Source organism: Triticum dicoccoides, chromosome 5A, assembly GCF_002162155.2.
Source record: "Triticum dicoccoides isolate Atlit2015 ecotype Zavitan chromosome 5A, WEW_v2.0, whole genome shotgun sequence".
NCBI lineage: Eukaryota > Viridiplantae > Streptophyta > Magnoliopsida > Poales > Poaceae > Triticum > Triticum dicoccoides.
The window spans coordinates 166,065,628-166,083,936 of record NC_041388.1 but is presented as its reverse complement, the minus strand read 5'-3'; positions in this window follow the sequence as shown (position 1 = coordinate 166,083,936).

Here is an 18,309-nt window from a genome sequence, read left to right as displayed (position 1 = left end):
GCCATCGCCGGCCCCAGGCGACGCCGGCCGCCGCCTCCTCCCTCCACTCGCAGGCTGCTGCTTGCTTCTTCCCCGACGAACAGCTACAGTGCTGCCGCCGCCTCGGTTTCCGTGCAAACCCTAGATCTGGGGTTGTTTTTTTCTCTAAGTCCTTAAATTTTCAGTCCATATGCCCCTGTTCGCGGCCCCGTAACTTTGCATCCGTAGCTCCGATTTGGGCATATAGCATATCAAAATGTTAATCCCAGAGAGTAAATCATTTCATTCCATTGCATCATTTTCATTTGAGTTCATCTTGATGCCCGAAATTCTGTTAGAAGAGGGCTACTTGAGTTAATTGTCAGATCTGCTACTCCGTTTAGCCCTTTTGTCATTTTTGCCATGATTAATGTGTGCATGATATGCCCGAGAGTTCTTCATATGTTTTGTTAAGGGTTTTGTCATCTATCCAGAGGTGCAACCCATGTATTTTTAGGATGTGTGTGGTGACTTGTGCAAGCTTGCAAAGTGGTGCACTTGCTAATTCTGTTTACAGGGACTTACTGATTTCACGAAGTCCTGGGATTGTTTAGTTCATGATGCCATATGTTCTTGTTGTTTCCTAGTGATCCGTGCCTCTTTTGAGGATGATCAGTAAGGGAGTTTTGTTAATATTGTAGTTATCTATCCATCCATGTCTTTGTTTGCAATTATGGAGCACCCTAGCTTGAGTCAATCGAGCTCTACTTTTACTTTGTTGTGAATCTGGTTAGATCGTCAACTTGTTTGCGATTTTGCCGATGTTATTGTAGTTGATCCGTGCATGCTATGCTATTGTTCTTGCCATGTCTAGCTTGTTTTTTGTGCCTTCTTGATGGATGTATGCTTGTCTTGCCATGACTTGCACCGCGGTGAGTGCATCGAGCTCGTAAACATGACTTCGTGAGTTATGTTTCAGCATGTCCTAGTTTTCACTAAGTCTGAAAACTGATTATGTTTTTGCTATGTTCGCGTGCTTGTTAGTATATTTTGTGATCCCTTTTGGCTCAAGGTCACTAAGGGACTTTTGTTAAGCTTGTTGAGTAGCTCCATGCCATGTCTTTCTTTGTCATGTTCAGGTCCTGTAGCATGTTGTTTTGTTGCTCCGAAGAGGGCTATATGATCTGAAATTCCAAACAAGTGTTAATTTCACTAAGTCTGAGATCTGTTTTACCATTTGCGTTTTTGCCGTGCTTGTTTGAACCTCCTAATGGATGAATTGGCCGTAGCTCAGTGCTAGACTTTTGTTAAGCATCTTGTGTGCATCCCTGCCATGTACTTTGTTGTCATGTTTGGGTGCTGTAGCATGTTCATCTCATTGCATTTAGATGCCTACTTGCTGTAAATCGCAGACCGGTGTCATTTTTGAATCGCTTGCCATTTCCAAACTCCGATTCCGGCGTTCTTTATATCGTTTTCAAGCGATTTCATCTCATATTTCCAGTGGCACACTTGGAATTCCAAGTTGAGGCCAGGTTCATGCATTTTCTGTCATATCTTGCATTTTGCATCCCGCATCGCATCCCGCATAGCATATCATCATTTCATCATATCGCTTGATCCTTGCACGTGGTTGATTGTGTCCTTGTTGCTTGTTTGTCTTGTTTGGATAGAGCCGGGAGACGAGTTCTCTAACGAGGAGCCCGTTGAGTTTGCTTTTGAGGATCCAGTCAACTCTGACAACTGTGCAGGCAAGATGATCATACCCTCGAAATCACTACTATCTTTGCTATGCTAGTTTGCTCGCTCTTTTGCTATCCCATTGCTATGATGCCTACCACTTGCTTGCAAGCCTCCGAAATTGCCATGTCAAACCTCTAACCCACCTTGTCCTAGCAAACCGTTGATTGTCTATGTTACCGCTTTGCTCAGCCCCCTCTTATAGCGTTGCTAGTTGCAGGTGAAGATTGGAGGTCGTTCCTTGTTGGAACATCTTTTATTTACTTGTTGGGATATCATTGTATTGCCATGTTATCTTAATGCATCTATATACTTGGTAAAGGGTGGAAGGCTCGGCCTCTCGCCTAGTGTTTTGTTCCACTCTTGCCGCCCTAGTTTCCGTCATATCGGTGTTATGTTCCCGGATTTTGCGTTCCTTACGCGGTTGGGTTATAATGGGAACCCCTTGATATTTCGCCTTGATTAAAGCTTTTCCAGCAATGCCCAACATTGGTCTTACCATTCACCACCTAGCCTTTTCTTTCCCTTGGGTTCTGCAGACTCAAGGGTCATCTTATTTTAACCCCCCCCCCCGGGGCCAGTGCTCCTCTGAGTGTTGGTCCAACCGAGCGATGTCCGGGGCTACCAGGGGCAACTCTGGGCTGGCCTACCCGACGTCTTGCTCATCTGAGTGTGCCCTGAGAAAGAGATATGTGCAGCTCCTATCGGGATTTGTCGGCACATTCGGGCGGTGTTGCTGGTCTTGTTTTAACCTGTCGAAGTGTCTTGAGTTACCGAGATACCGAGTCTGATCGGAATGTCTTGGGAGGAGGTCTATTTCTTCGTTGACCGTGAGAGCTTGTCATGGGCTAAGTTGGGACTCCCCTGCAGGGATTGAACTTTCGGAAGCCGTGCCCGCAGTTATGGGCAGATGGGAATTTGTTAATGTCCGGTTGTAGATAACTTGAACCTTAATTTATTTAAAATGAATCGACTGAGTGTGTTACCGTGATGGCCTCTTCTCGGCGGAGTCCGGGAAGTGGACATGGTGTTGGAGTAATGTTTGCGCAGGTTGCTCTCTAGTTTCTCGCTCGTGCTTTGCCTCCTCTTCTCGCTCTCTTTTGCGAATAAGTTAGCCGCCATACTTGCTAGTCACTTGCTGCAGCTCCACTCATATTTTACCTTGCCTTACCCATAGGCTTAAATAGTCTTGATCGCGAGGGTGCGAGATTGCTGAGTCCCTGTGGCTCACAGATTACTATTACACCAGATGCAGGGCCCGATGGTTCCGCTTCAGGAGACGCGTATGAGCTCAAGTGGGAGTTCGACGAAGACTCTCAACGATACTATGTTTCCTTTCCCGATGATCAGTAGTGGTGCCCAGTTGGGGGTGATTGGGACCGTGTCGCATGTTGGGTTCTCTTTTATTTTGGCGCCGTAGTCGGGCCTTGAGTGTATGGATGATGTAATGTTATTTATGTAATTGATGGACGTGGCGAGTGTAAGTCAACTATGTTATCTCCCCTTTTATTATTATTACATGGGATGTTGTGAAGATTGCCTAACTTGCGACATATGCCTTCAATGCGATTATGTCTCTAAGTCGTGCCTCGACACGTGGGAGCTATAGTCGCATCGAGGGTGTCACAGTATGTGACTCCTCCAATGGTCCAATTAGTTTTTGTTCTAGTGCTTTATTCATTGCATATTTTTGCTGCTTAGGTGACCCTGTTCTTGAGCTTGCATGTCAAATTTGTATGGGCAAAAGTAGTTTTGATGCATGATATTGCCTCTAGGCACTTGTAGGAGTAGTTGTTATCAATATTGTTGAGTTTGGTTCACTTTTATTTTGAAGTTACTAAAAATTTCAGAAATTTTCAGAAAAAGATGAAGAGATTTTTGAGGGGCCCATGAAGCCGAAGCTCTAAGGATAAGCAAAGTGAGGAGGATAAGAGGCCCAAGTATAATCTCCCTCGCACCACGGAGGTCCGACCGTGTGAATGGCTTTGTGATAATTTCTTGAGAGCAGCCGGGATTTATGATGATTTCTATGAATTGGCTGAGAATGCGGGCCTCACCGCCTTCGTCCACGACTAACGCGAACAATATCTCTTACTCACCAATATCTTTGTGCAAAACTTTCATTTCCATGCTAGGAGTTCACCACCTACGGTGGAATTTTATTTACATGATGAGCATAAGGAGATGTCACTTCATGATTTTTGTCGGGTTTGTTTGATCCCTTTCGAGGGCAGCATAGAGGAACCACATCGTGATGATGTGGATGGGTTTATTGGTACCATTAATGTAGGGGAAACGAGGAAGGTTTCCGACACACGAATTACTAGCATACACTTTCCTGTTCTACGTTACTTTGCTATATTTGCTAGTAGATGCCTTATTGGGCACGGAAACTGTGGAAACTTGAGTGCCCCTGATATTGTTATTTTGTGCCATGCCTTATTTCGTGATGACACATTCAGCATGGGTGCTATTATTGCAAAGCGGTTAAATCTTAACCGCACTAAGGGCCTCGTCCTTGGAGGCATCTTCGCCTCGCGCCTCGCTGCACATTTTAACATACCTATTAGGCATTATGAGAAAGAAGAAAAATTGCTGCCTCCTATTTATTTAGATTATAAGAGTATGGTAGCACATGATTTTATTGTTAAGAATAGGCAAAAGGAGCTTAAGTACAAATTAATATTTGGTAAAAATCATCCTGAGACTATTACCTTGCCTGCTCCTTCCTTGTTTGATTTATCTGCAGGCAAGTACCTTGTTCTGTTGGAGGCCATTCATGCCTACCGGAACCCTACAGCAGCTACAGAACCAGAATCGGAATCACAATTTGATCCTCCACGACAGTCTAATTATCAGTGGGATCCGAAGGTGATTGCCAACCAATGGCAATCCAAGGCTTCTTCATAGTATGACCCCAACTATTACTTTGGATATCCTCCAGGCCAACCGTGGCCATAGACCAACTTAGGCCAAAAGCCTAAGCTTGGGGGAGTATGTATCTCTCACCGACATTACATTCATGTCCACACACTCATTGCTAGTTGTCGGTGCTCATACTTTTTCATTGTATCATCCATGCTAGTTTATTTTCCTTTTTATGCTTTCTTCTTGTGTGTTTAATAAACCTTAATAAAAAAACAAAACAAAAAATAGTTGTAGCTTTTAGTTAGTTTACTTTCCATGCTTGTAGTAGCAATTAAAAAGAAAACTCAAAAAAATATTTATCGTTCTTCTTTTGCTTGTTGGGAGGTTTCCCGTGTAAATAGTTTTATCTCTTTTCTTTCCTTTGGGGGCGATAGGAGAAGACCATAATGAAAATGTTAAAGTGGCTCTTATATGCATTATCGTTGTTCTGACAAAGAGCCCATATTACCTTGTCTTCTCTCTTGAATTGAATGCTTGCAGATTTCAGCTTAGTCCAATGCACGTGCACTATTATTATTATCCACACTATTCGGTTGAGCAAGTGAAAGGCAATAATAATGTTTATATGATGAACTTATTGAGATGAGAAAAGTTGGTTTGAAATTGACCTCTCTTATTTAAGTTCATCGTTCCTGATTCAGCCTATTATGAATAAACATGTTTGCAATGACAATTAGAGATTATAGTTGCTTATGCCATGCTTAATTAGCTAGGAGCTTATAATGGTTTACCTTGCGTGCCAACATGCTATTAAAATGGTTGTGATGTGGTATGATAGGGTGGTATCCTCTGAGTAGCTTGACTTGGCACATGTTCACGCATGTAGTTGAAACAAAATCAACATAGCCTCTACGATATTTATGTTCATGGTGCATTATATCCTACTCATGCTTGCATTCGGTGTTGATTAATTTTAATGCATGTTCATGACTGTTGTCTCTCTCTAGCTGGTCACTTCCCAGTCTTTTGCTAGCCTTCACTTGTACAAAGCGGGAATACTGCTTGTGCATCCAATTCCATAAACCCCCAAATTATTCCATATTAGTCCACCAAACCTACCTATATATGGTATCTACCTGCCGTTCCAAGTAAATTTGTATGTCCAAACTCTAAACCTTCAAATAAACATCCTGTTTTGTATGCTCAAATAGCTCATGTATCAACTAGGTCTTTCTGTATGTTCCATGTTAGGCGGGTTATTCTCAAGAGGAGTGGACTCCGCTCCTCACTCACGAGAAAATGGATGGTAACCGGGATGACCAGTCCCATGCTTTATGCAAATCAAATCAAAATAATTGCAAACAGAACTCCCCCGGGACTCTTGTTAGTTGGACGCACTCGTTGTTTCGAGCAAGCCATGGATTGATGCTTGTTGGTGGAGGGGGAGTATAAACTTTACCATTCTATTTGGGAACCGCCTATAATGTGTGTAGCATGGAAGATATTGCCATCTCTCGGTTGTTATGTTGACAATGAAATTATACCGCTCAAAATATTATTCATTTCTATTTCAAAACCAAGCTCTGGCACCTCTACAAATCCATGCTTCCCTCTGTGAAGGGCCTATCTATTTACTTTTATGTTGAGTCATCATCCTCTTATTAAAAAGCACCAGTTGGAGAGCACCGCTGTCATTTGCATTCATTATTGTTAGTTTACATCGAGTATGACTTGACTGGATATCTTTTACCATGAATTACAATGTCTAGTCAGTCCTTGATCTTTAAAGGTGCTCTGCATTTATGTTTTGCGGTCTCGAAAAGGGCTAGAGAGATACCATCTTGTTATATCATATCATCATTGTTTTGAGAAAGTGTTGTCATCTGAGATTTATTATTATTGCTCGCTAGTTGATTATGCCATTGATATGAGTAAACATAAGACCTAAATGTTATTGTGAATATGGTTAGTTCATAATCTTTGCTGAAAACATGAATGCTGGCTTTACATATTCACAACAACAAGAGCAAACAGAGTTTGTAAGAGTTTTTCTTTATCACTTTCAGTTTATCAACTAAATTGCTTGAAGATAAGCAAAGGTTTAAGCTTGGGGGAGTTGATACGTCTCCGTTGTATCTACTTTTCCAAACACTTTTGCCCTTGTTTTGCACTCTAACTTGCATGGTTTGAATAGAACTAACCCGGAGTGACGCTGTTTTCAGCAGAATTGCCATGGTGTTATTTTTGTGCAGAAATAAAATTTCTCAGAATGACCTGAAAATCAATGGAGCATTATTTTGGAATATATAATGAATATTGGAAGGAAGATCCATGTCAGGGGGTGCCCCCTGTCCACAAGGGTGGGGGCGCGCCTGCCCCCCTGGGCGCGCTCCCTGCCTCATGGGCCCCCTGACGCTCCACCGACCTCAACCTGGACGCCATATATTCACTTTCGGTGAGAAAAAACCAGGGAAGAAGGATGCATCGCGTTTTATGATACGGAGCCGCCGCCAAGCCCTAAACTCTCTCGGGAGGGCTGATCTGGAGTCCATTCGCGGCTCCGGAGAGGGGAATCCGCCGCCATCATCATCATCAACCTTCCTCCATCACCAATTTCATGATGCTCACCGCCGTGCGTGAGGAATTCCATCGTAGGCTTGCTGGACGGTGATGGGTTGGATGAGATTTATCATGTAATCGAGTTAGTTTTGTTAGGGTTTGATCCCTAGTATCCACTATGTTCTGAGATTGATGTTGCTATGACTTTGCTATGCTTAATATTTGTCACTAGGGCCCAAGTGCCATGATTTCAGATCTGAACCTATTATGTTTTCATTAATATATGAGAGTTCTTGATCCTATCTTGCTAGTCTATAGTCACCTATTATGTGTTATGATCCGTTAACCCCGAAGTGACAATAATCATGATACTTACCGGTGATGACCATAGTTTGAGGAGTTCATGTATTCACTATGTGTTAATGCTTTGTTCCGGTACTCTATTAAGAGGAGGCCTTAATATCCCTTAGTTTCCGATAGGACCCCACTGCCACAAGAGGGTAGGACAAAAGATGTCATGCAAGTTCTTTTCCATAAGCACGTATGACTATTCGGAATACCTCCCTACATTACATTGGTGAACTGGAGCTAGTTCTGTGTCACCCTAGGTTATGACTGTTACATGATGAACCACATTCGACATAATTCTCCATCATCGATCCATTGCCTACGAGCTTTCCATATATTGTTCTTCGCTTATTTACTTTTCCCTTGCTATTGTTATCATCACTACAAAATACCAAAAACATTACTTTTACTACTGTTACCTTTTACCACCATTACCACTACTATCATATTACTTTGCTACTAAACACTTTGCTGCAGATATTAAGTTTACAGGTGTGGTGTCACACACTCGATGCGACTATATCTCCCACGTGTCGAGGCATGACTTAGAGGCATAATCGCATTGAAGGCATATGTCACAAGTTAGGCAATCTTCACAACATCCCATGTAGTATATAGATAATAAAAGGGGAGAGAACATAGTTGGCTTACACTCGCCACGTCAATCAAGTACATAAATAACATTACATCATTCAAACACTCATACGGCGCCAAAATAAAAGATAACCCAACATGCGACACGGTCCCGATCACCCCCAACAGGGCACCACTACTGATCATCAGGAAAGGAAACATAGTATCGTTGAGAGTCCTCGTCGAACTCCCACTTGAGCTCGAGCGCGTCACCTGGAGCGGAATCATTAGGCCCTGCATCTGGTTTGGAAGTAATCTGTGAGCCACAGGGACTCAGCAATCTCACACCCTCGCGATCAAGACTATTTAAGCTTAATAGGTATGGCAAGGTAAATATATGTGGAGCTGCAGCAAGCGACTAGCATATGTGGTGGCTAAACTATTCGCAAAAAAGAGCGAGAAGAGGAGGCAAAGCGCGAGCGAGAAACTAGAGAACAACTTCCCGCAAGCATTACTCCAACACCGTGTCCACTTCCCGACTCCGCCGAAAAGAGGCCATCACGGTAACTCACACGGTAGATTCATTTTAATTAAGTTAAGGTTCGAGTTATCTACAACTGGACATTAACAAATTCCCATCTGCCCATAACCGCGGGCACGGCTTTCGGAAGTTCAAATCCCTGCAGGGGAGTCCCAACTTAGCCCATGACAAGCTCTCACGGTCAACGAAGGAATAGACCTCCTCCCGAGACGTTCCGATCAGACTCGGTATCTCGATTCCTCAAGACACTTCGACAGGTTAAAACAAGACCAGCAACACCGCCCGAATGTGCCGATAAATCCCGATAGGAGCTGCACATATCTCGTTCTCAGGGCACACTCAGATGAGACTAGCTACGAGTAAAACCAACCCTCAAGTTTCCCCGAGGTGGCCCCGCAGGCAGCTCAGTCGGACCAACACTCAGAGGAGCACTGGCCCGGGGGGTTTAAATAAGATGACCCTCGGGCTCCAGAAACCCAAGGGAAAAAGAGGCTAGGTGGCAACTGGTAAAACCAAGGTTGGGCATTGCTGGAAAAGCTTTAATCAAGGCGAACTATCAAGGTGTTCCCATTATAACCCAACCGCGTAAGGAACGCAAAATCCGGGAACATAACACCGATATGACGGAATCTAGGGCGGCAAGAGTGGAACAAAACACTAGGCGAGAGGCCGAGCCTTCCACCCTTTACCAACTATATAGATGCATTAAGATAACATGGCAATATAATGATATCCCAACAAGTAAATAATGTTACAACAAGGAACGGCCTCCAATCTTCACCTGCAACTAGCAACGCTATAAGAGGGGCTGAGCAAAGCGGTAACATAGCCAATCAACGGTTTGCTAGGACATGGTGGGTTAGAGGTTTGACATGGCAATTTGGGAGGCTTGAAAGCATGTGGTAGGCATCATAGCATTGCCATAGCAAAAGAGCGAGCATCTAGCAAAGCAAAGATAGTAGTGATTTCGAGGGTATGGTCATCTTGCCTACAAAGTTGTCAGAGTTGACTGGATCCTCGAAAGCAAACTCAACGGGCTCCTCGTTAGTGAACTCGTCTTCCGGCTCTACCCAAACAAGACAAACAAGCAAACGGAACACAATCAACCATGTGCAAAGCTCAAACAATATGATGCAAAGATGGAATGCTATGCGGAATGCGATGCGGGATTCATATGCAAGATTTGACAATGGATGCATGAACCTGGCCTCAACTTCGAAATCCAAGTGTTCCACTGGAAAGATGAGATGAAATCGCTTGAAAACGATATAAAGAACGTCGGAATCGGAGTTACGGTTTGGAAATGGCAAGCAATTCAAATATGACCACGTTCTGCGATTTACAGCAAGTAGCCATCTAAATGCAACTAGATGAACATGCTACAACACCCAAACATGACAACAAAATACATGGCAGGAATCCATTCATGATGCTTAACAAAAGTCTAGCACTGAGCTACGGCCAATTCATCCATTAACAGGTTCAAACAAGCATGGCAAATATGCATATGGTAAACAGATCTCAGACTTAGTGAAATTAACACTTGTCTGAAATTTCAGATCAGATAGCACTCTTTGGAGCATGAAAACTATATGCTACAGGACCTGAACATGGCAAAGTAAATCATGGCATGGAGCTACTCAAAGAGCTTAACAAAAGTCCCTTAGTGACCTTGAGCCAAAAGGGATCAGAAAATACAATTGCAAGCATGTGAACATGGCAAAAACATAATCAGTTCTCAGACTTAGTAAAAACTGGAGCATGCTGAAACAGATATCAAGTAGGCATGTTTACGAGCTCGATGCACTCACTACAGAGCAAGTCATAACAAGCTAAGCATACATCCATCAAGAATACACAAAATGCAAGCTAGACATGGCAAGAACAATAGCATAGTATGCACGGATCAACTACAACATCCTCGGCAAAATCGCTAACAAGTAGACAATCTGCCCAGATTCACGAAGTAGCAAAAGTAGAGCTCGATTGACTCAACCTAGGTTGCTCCACAATTGCAAACAAAGACATGGATGGATAGAGAACTACAAGATTAACAAAACATCCTTACTGATCATCCTCAAAATAGGCACGGATCTCTAGGAAACAACATGAACATATGGCATCATGAGAAAAACAGATCAAGGACTTAGTGGAAATGCTAAGTCCCTGAAATCAGCATTACCAAGTGCCTCACTTTGCAAGCTTGTGCTAGTCACCACACACATCACAAAAATACATGGGTTGCACCTCTGAGAAGATGGCAAAACCTTTAACAAAACATATGTTGAACTCATGGGCATATCATGCACACATTAATCATGGCAAAAATGACAAATAGCTAAATGGAACAGCAGATCTGACAATTATCTCAAGTAGCACTCTTCTAACAGCATTTCGGATGTCAATATGAACTCAAATGAAAATGATGCAATGAGATGAAATGATGTCCTCTCTGAGACGAACATTTTGATATGCTATATGCCCAAAACGGATCTATGGATGCAAAGTTACGGCACGATGAACATGGCAATATGAACATAGGGTTTCGGGAGAAAGTGAACCGAGATTTAAATCTCAGATCCAGATCCGGGCATCACGCGAAACGAGGTTCGCCGGAACTTCGCCGGAATCATCGAGGAACTTGCCGGGGCGCCGGATCCGTGCGGTGAGGGGCCGGAGCGCTTGCCGGAGTGAGGGGGACGGCGAGGCGGCGGCGGGCGTGGGCACCGACGGGCGGCGGGGCGCGTCGGCGGCGTCGACCGACGATGTGGCCGGAGCCGGGGGAGAAGATCCCGGGCGGCGGCGGGCGGCAATGGTCCTCGAGGGCCCCTCCTAGGCCTCCCGGGCCGGCGGCGACGGGGGAGTGGGGCGGCGGGGCGGCCAACCCGCGGGCGACACGTGGCGGCAGCGGGGCTAGCCGGACATGTCCGTCGGTGGCCGTTTTTGTCCGGCGGCGGCGGATGAAATGGATCTAGGGTTTCGGGGGAGGAGAAAGAGAATTTCGGAGGGGGTTCTTTAAATAGGCATAGAGGGAGCTAGGAGAGTCCAAATGAGGTGCAGTTTTCGGCCACGCGATCGTGATCGAACGCTCTAGATGATGGAGAAGGTTTTGGTGGGTTTTGGGCCAACTTGGAGGGGTGTTGGGCTGCAACACACACGAGGCCTTTTCGGTCCCTCGGTTAACCGTTGGAGTATCAAACGAAGTCCAAATGATACGAAACTTGACAGGCAGTCTACCAGTAGTAAACCAAGGCCGCTTGGCAAGTCTCGGTCCAATCCAGACATGTTTAATCCCCACACACGAAAGAATGGTAGAAATGACCACCGGAGGAGAACGAAGCGCCGGAATACAAAACGGACAACGGGGAAAATGCTCGAATGCATGAGATGCACATGTATGCAAATGCAATGCACATGATGACATGATATGAGATGCATGACAACGATAAAAACACACGGAGACAAAGACCCGAACCCGAGAAAATAAAATAACTTAACGCCGGAAACGGCAAGAGTTGGAATACATATTGGGTAAGTTACATCCGGGGTGTTACATGTGGTTGAATTGACAACTCAGCTGCTAATACTTGAGAATATTCTTTGGCTCCCCTTGTGTCGAATCAATAAATTTGGGTTGAATACTCCACCCTCAAAAACTGTTGCGATCCCCTATACTTGTGGGTTATCACATGTCCGTGGGAGAATCCCTTTGTTCTCATAGTCTGCATTCATTTGCAGAATTCTTACATCATCACATTAACTCTCACTGTCTTGTTTGACAAGTAGATGAAAGCCTCTCACTGTCTTGAAGCCTCTCTGTCTGAATATTATGGCCACTGAGAAATCTGCAAGGAAGGGTGGCAGGCAGCGTCGTGGAAATACTGCTCTGGATCTCCCTGCCGATCTGTTTGAACTATACAAGTTTGATCCATAGGAGAGCTACAATTAGTGCAAGACCATAATACAAGGGATCCGAAGATATTAGTTTGAACAGTGGTTCAATTACAACGTCGTCACTCCTGAATATGCTAAGAAGAATGCTATCAAGCGCCCGTGGGGCGATATTCTTTACAGGAATCCGCAACCCAAGTCGAAACCTGAAGCTATTGCCCAAGGCTTCTATCCATGTATGGTCAAAGGACCTCGGCAAGAAAATGCCGACCCATCATCTCTTCTATGGTATCATGACGACAATCTCTTCAAGCGCAACTTTCAGTTCGCAAAGGAGTCAGCTGCCAAGAACATGAAGGAGCTCGGACTCCACTCCACCCTGGTCCGTCTGCTCCAAGGAAGGATGGCATACGTGACGCCAATCCTAATGTCATTGGACCCTTCAATAGCTTCGATGGGCTCATCTCCCATATTGGTGCTCAGAGGGCCACGATGGAACAATCTACTGATGATGCAGACTCTGAAGATGCACCTGCACCACCGAAGCAGAGGAAGAAGAAGTCAAAAGCTTCAAAGCCCTCTGCTACCAAAAGCTTCGACTGTGAAGCCATTGAAGACTGCACCTCCTGAATCCAGTGTACAGTCTGAACACTTGTCTCGTGTCTCCAAGAAGACTAAGAAGTCCAAGAAGCCCAAGAAGATTTCAGGGCATGACCTGACTCCTGCTGCCATTCTGCGCAATGAGGAAAACACCATTGATCTGTCCAGTGATGTAGATCTTGGTGATGAAGCTCTAGAGATGTTGATCAAGAGCAAGCAAGAGGCAAAGATCTTTCATGATTTGCCTCTCTTTGATGCTGCCATTCTCAACAACTTCATTGATGAATGGTTTGAGGACCAAAACATCAACATTGATGATCTGCAGCTGCCAGTGGACACCAGCGTCACCTTTCACGGAGCCATTGCAAATAAACTTGCTTTGGGTCAGAAAATCATCGTGCTCAAGAACAAGATTGATTATGAGAAGGCACACTTCAAGAAGCACATGGCCAAGCTCAGCGTGGCTGATTGGAAATCTTCAAGAAGATGATGAATGACCTCAAGGCCGAATTCAACTAGAAGCATGAAGAAGCAAAAGGCTCACGCAAGCACATGAAGTACTACCTGTAGAAATGTGTGCAAGCACACAATGAAGCTGAGAAGAGAAGGGATTGTGGGTGTCCTAGCATTGACCCCAAGATGGCTACCAAGAAAAAGAAGAAGTTTGCTGAAGCCATACCTGAAGCTCAATGGCAGGAACAACCCAACATTGTCTTCCCTACCAGCATGACTAGCTCGAAGCCAAAGGTCCCTTTAGCAGCTTCTGAACAGAAGAAGACCAGGCAAGCCAAAGAAGAAGCTAGGAAGAGGAAGCTCAAAGATACATCTGATGATGCTCCCTCCAAAAAGAAGTTGAAGACTAAGGCTTCAAAGTCTTCAAAGAAAGAGCATGCCTCTTCCCCAGAGCCCCTCATCGTTGAACCCGTCTCTGTTGCTTTCCCTACCTCTACCAATCAAGAGCGCCGACTGGTGATCATGAGCCTGCTTCCATAGAGGCTCCAGAAAGTGTAGAAGTTCCAGCTGCTGATCCCAACTCAGTTGAAGACATTCTTCATGAAGACAATGTGAATGATGATGAAGTCCTTCCTCAGCTTGAACCCAAGTTGATATCATATCACCTGCTCCCATGAGCAGTGAACTTATTAGCATTAGCCGTCCATTGACGCCAGTTGCTCAAGATGACTCATGGGTTGAGCAACAACAACAAGACACCCCTCTGCAAGACGAGACCCCACGTACTCCACCACCTCAAGTCACCACTCTAGTACTTGATGATGATGATTTCATGGAACAACCAACTCCCTCTCCAAAGGCATCGCCAGCATTTCGCAGGCTTTGCAAAGGCCTCAGGCCACAGGTCTCCATGAGAAGCATTCTAGAAGAGTATGTGCAGCACACCAGCTCAGTAGCACGTCAAGTGTTTCCTGAAGTCACCCCTTCTACGTCTGCCTCTGAGTCTGAAGCCAAAGCTACTGAAGACATTCCGGCTGCAACGACCGAAGAAGAAAAAGAAGAAGAGAAAGGAGATGAAATAGAAGCCACACCCCCTGCCAGTGATCCAGTCCAACCCGATGAGAATGTGATCATGCCCGACCCTCCAGTTGTTGAATAGATGGAGGTTGAAAACAATGAGGCTGTCACAAACAACAATGATGAAGCCAATGACACTGTCATGGCTGAAGATAATGTGGAGCCCAAAGCCAATGCGACCACTGACACCATTGTGCCGCCAATCATCTCTGATGATGTTGTTCCTCCACCAAGGCCACATACTATGGCATGCGCGTTCAATCATGGTGAGTTGATGACTATCAGATGGCCAATCATGGTTCCACCCACTGCTCATGGGCCGCATATGATTATCATGTGGAGCAGAGGCCTTAGGTTCAGAAGCCTAAGCCAAGATTGCCAACGCTTACCAGTGCTGCAACAACAGAGGGCTCATTCAGCATGCTCAGCTTCAAAGAACACAACACCTTCTTTGACAGCATCAAGAACCCATACAAGCATCCCAAGTTCTCCTCTGATAGGTTTTGGAGACATCAGGAGCGAAGCTACTACTCTTGCGTCTTGTAAAACCAGGACCGGATTTTTCCCACTAGCGTCTGGATGGCGATGCTATGGCTAGGCTGCCATGCCTTGAAAAGGCCTTTGATTGTTTTCGGGATGTTGGGCTGCTGCCATTTATGACTGACAAGGAGCACTGGAATGAAGAACTTTTGCTCCAGTTCTATGCAACATTGCACATTCGAGGCTACAACAAGGATCCAAAGACTTGGATCCTTGAGTGGATGACAGTGATGTTCATCATGAAGCCAAAGCTCAGGATATCATCCAGCTTACTTCCCTGCTCACTCCAGGTGACTTGTACAAACCTGGTTATTAGCTTCATCAGAACAAACTGCAAAGCATATTCTAGAAGCCAGAGCCTAACATGAGCCAAATGTTGAGCATGATGAAGCCATTGCCCCATGACACTGAATACCACAATGAATTCTTTGTTCAGGACCTTGAGTACTTGCCACGCATAGTCTATCATATTCTAAGGCATACTCTCTGGCCTATCAAAGGAAACTCTTCTGAAGCTAAACTCGAAGGCACCATGAAGACATTGGTTTTCTATATCATCAAGGGCATCATATTCAACACTCGGGATTTCTTCATCCGATAGCTTGTTGCTTCCGGGATTGATCTTTTTGGCCTGAAATTTTATGCTCCATTGGTGATGCGCTTGATCAAGCTTCATTCAACCATCGACTATCAACCTTCACTGTGCAACGATATTGTATTTAGCCTGATGTTGATATGTCTATTGAAGCCATCTACCCCCGAGCCTGCAAAGAAGCCACTCCACCTTCAGAATGTAGAATTCCAAAGCTTCACGCACCCTATTGAAGGGATTCATGTGCCAAATGCAGCAACTCCTGCTTATCCTCTGGATGGCAACTTGCATGTGCTGCACCATGCCAACACTGAAGCCATTGCCAACACCATTTCTCAAAGGCCTCAGAAGCGTCCTCGTGTTCTCAACGACCGTGAGCTTTTGGTGTCTCTACATCAAAAACATGACATGCATCATGACTGGCTGAAGCGTCAGATGCAGAGTATCTTGGTGGATGTTAATCACATTCGCAACTTAGCCACCAAGAACTCTTTCGTTGCGCATGAAGCCTGCCAGTGGTCCTGGAAGAGCCTCGCATTGCTCTACTCTAAAGATGATCTGCGCGAAGATGGCTTCACAGAGAGATTCAAGTTTGACTACAGGCCTCCACACACTGCAAGCTGGCGTCGCACACCATCCATTGAAGATTTTGAACATTCATCCTTGGCTACAACTGTTGTTGTGAGATTCAATGATGAAAATGATGATGCCACTTCACCAACTCTGGCTGCACTGCACCACGATTCTGCTTCAGGCCCATCTACACCACCAAACTGCAACGTCAACCCTGCTCCATCATCTACTCCAACTGGTAACGAGTAGATCCTCTATGTCTTCAAACCTTTTTGGTCCTTACTGACAAAAGGGGGAGAAGCATACGTGGTTGATAGTCTTCAAGTGGGCCCATATGGGGTGGTTGCATTATTTTTGCTAAGTTCTTACAACTCTCGTTTTTGAAACTATTTGGCTCTTGAGTTGTAACACTTAAACTTGATGGTCGTCTTCCACTTATGCTACTACTTTGTGATGCGATGATAAATTCCACATGAAGTCATTCTATAGATGCCCATTTCTCATTATGCATGTCATTATCTTTGCTATTCAGATATATGCATGATGAATTATCTTCGTAAGTTGAAGAGGATCTCCACAAAGTAAAACCTGCCATGTGCTTTTGCATTCAAAAGCAAACTACTTATATACACATCTTCAGGGGGAGCCTTTTGCAACTTATGAAGACAATGACTTTAATATTTAACTTTCACATACATGTATCCCCGTTGAAAACTTCAACCAGTTTATCATCAATCACCAAAAAGGGGGAGATTGTAAGTGCATCTAGTGCCACCCCTAGTTGGTTTTGGAGTATTGACGACAAACTTGGTTGAGGGACTAATGTGTTTGTGAGAATTGCAGGATAACACAGGTAGTAGTACCTTATTGATTCGGATTACCTACCAGAGATGACCCCTAAAAATGTCTGAAGATCTTGAAGACAATGGTGGTTCGTGAAGACATTCATGATGAAGATTATGACAGGAGAAGACATTCACTTGAAGACTATGGAGTGCGATGACATAGTTGTTTTGTAGTTTCCTTTTCTTCTTTGTTGAGTCTAACCACCGTACTATTAATTGGGGTCCAAGTGAACAAAGTCAGAGTGACTGATGTGATGCTCAACCAAAATCCTATGTCTTCAGGCGAAGACAACGAGAGCAAATCACTATCCAAAGTAGGATGAGTCATCTTTGCTTGTAGCCCAAGTCAAGCTACCACATGTGTTTGAAATCTGACCATTGGACACATGTCGGTTCCTTAGTGACCCAGGGTCATTTCGGACATATCAGGTCGGGTTGCCTCCTGGCTATAAATAGCCCACCCCCTACACCATGAATTGGTGGCTGCTCAGAGTTAGTGCACGGCTTTTGTCGTTTGAGAGGAACCCACCTCTGAAGCATTTGAGAGAGAGATCCTTGTGAGGACAAAGCCCAAAACACCCAGAGCCAAAGAGTGTTAGGCATCACTAAAGTCTTTCTGTCTGCGTGACCTGAAGACTTGTTACACTTGAGGACTATGAATCCTCTAGACGGTTCTGAGCATCCAAGAGCCATTGTGGATCGCCGGTGAACAAAGTCTGTGAAGGTTTGGAAGTCTACCTTGAAGACTTACCAGAGTGATTGGGCGAGGACAGGGTGTCCTTAGCTCAAGGGGAATAAGGTGAAGAGACAGTCTTCTGAGTTAAATCTCAGCCTCCCTAACCAGACGTATAGTTGTAACAGCAACTAGAACTGGTCTACCAAATCATTGTCTCCTCCAAGCAACTGGTTCTATCTCCCACTTCCCTTTACCTTTCAGTTTCTCTTCATGAAGTCATTGCTAGCTTGTCTGATCTGATTGACTTCACCGTGTGAAGACTATTTACTGTTTGTCTTCATATTGTCTTCCATCCTGATCCATACTACCTAGCTACTAATAGTCTTCGTACTTTCACTACATTGCTTACTTGACTATGGCTTGTCTAGTGTAGTCTATCTTCCGTTGCATATCAATAGGTTCATTTCAACTGTTT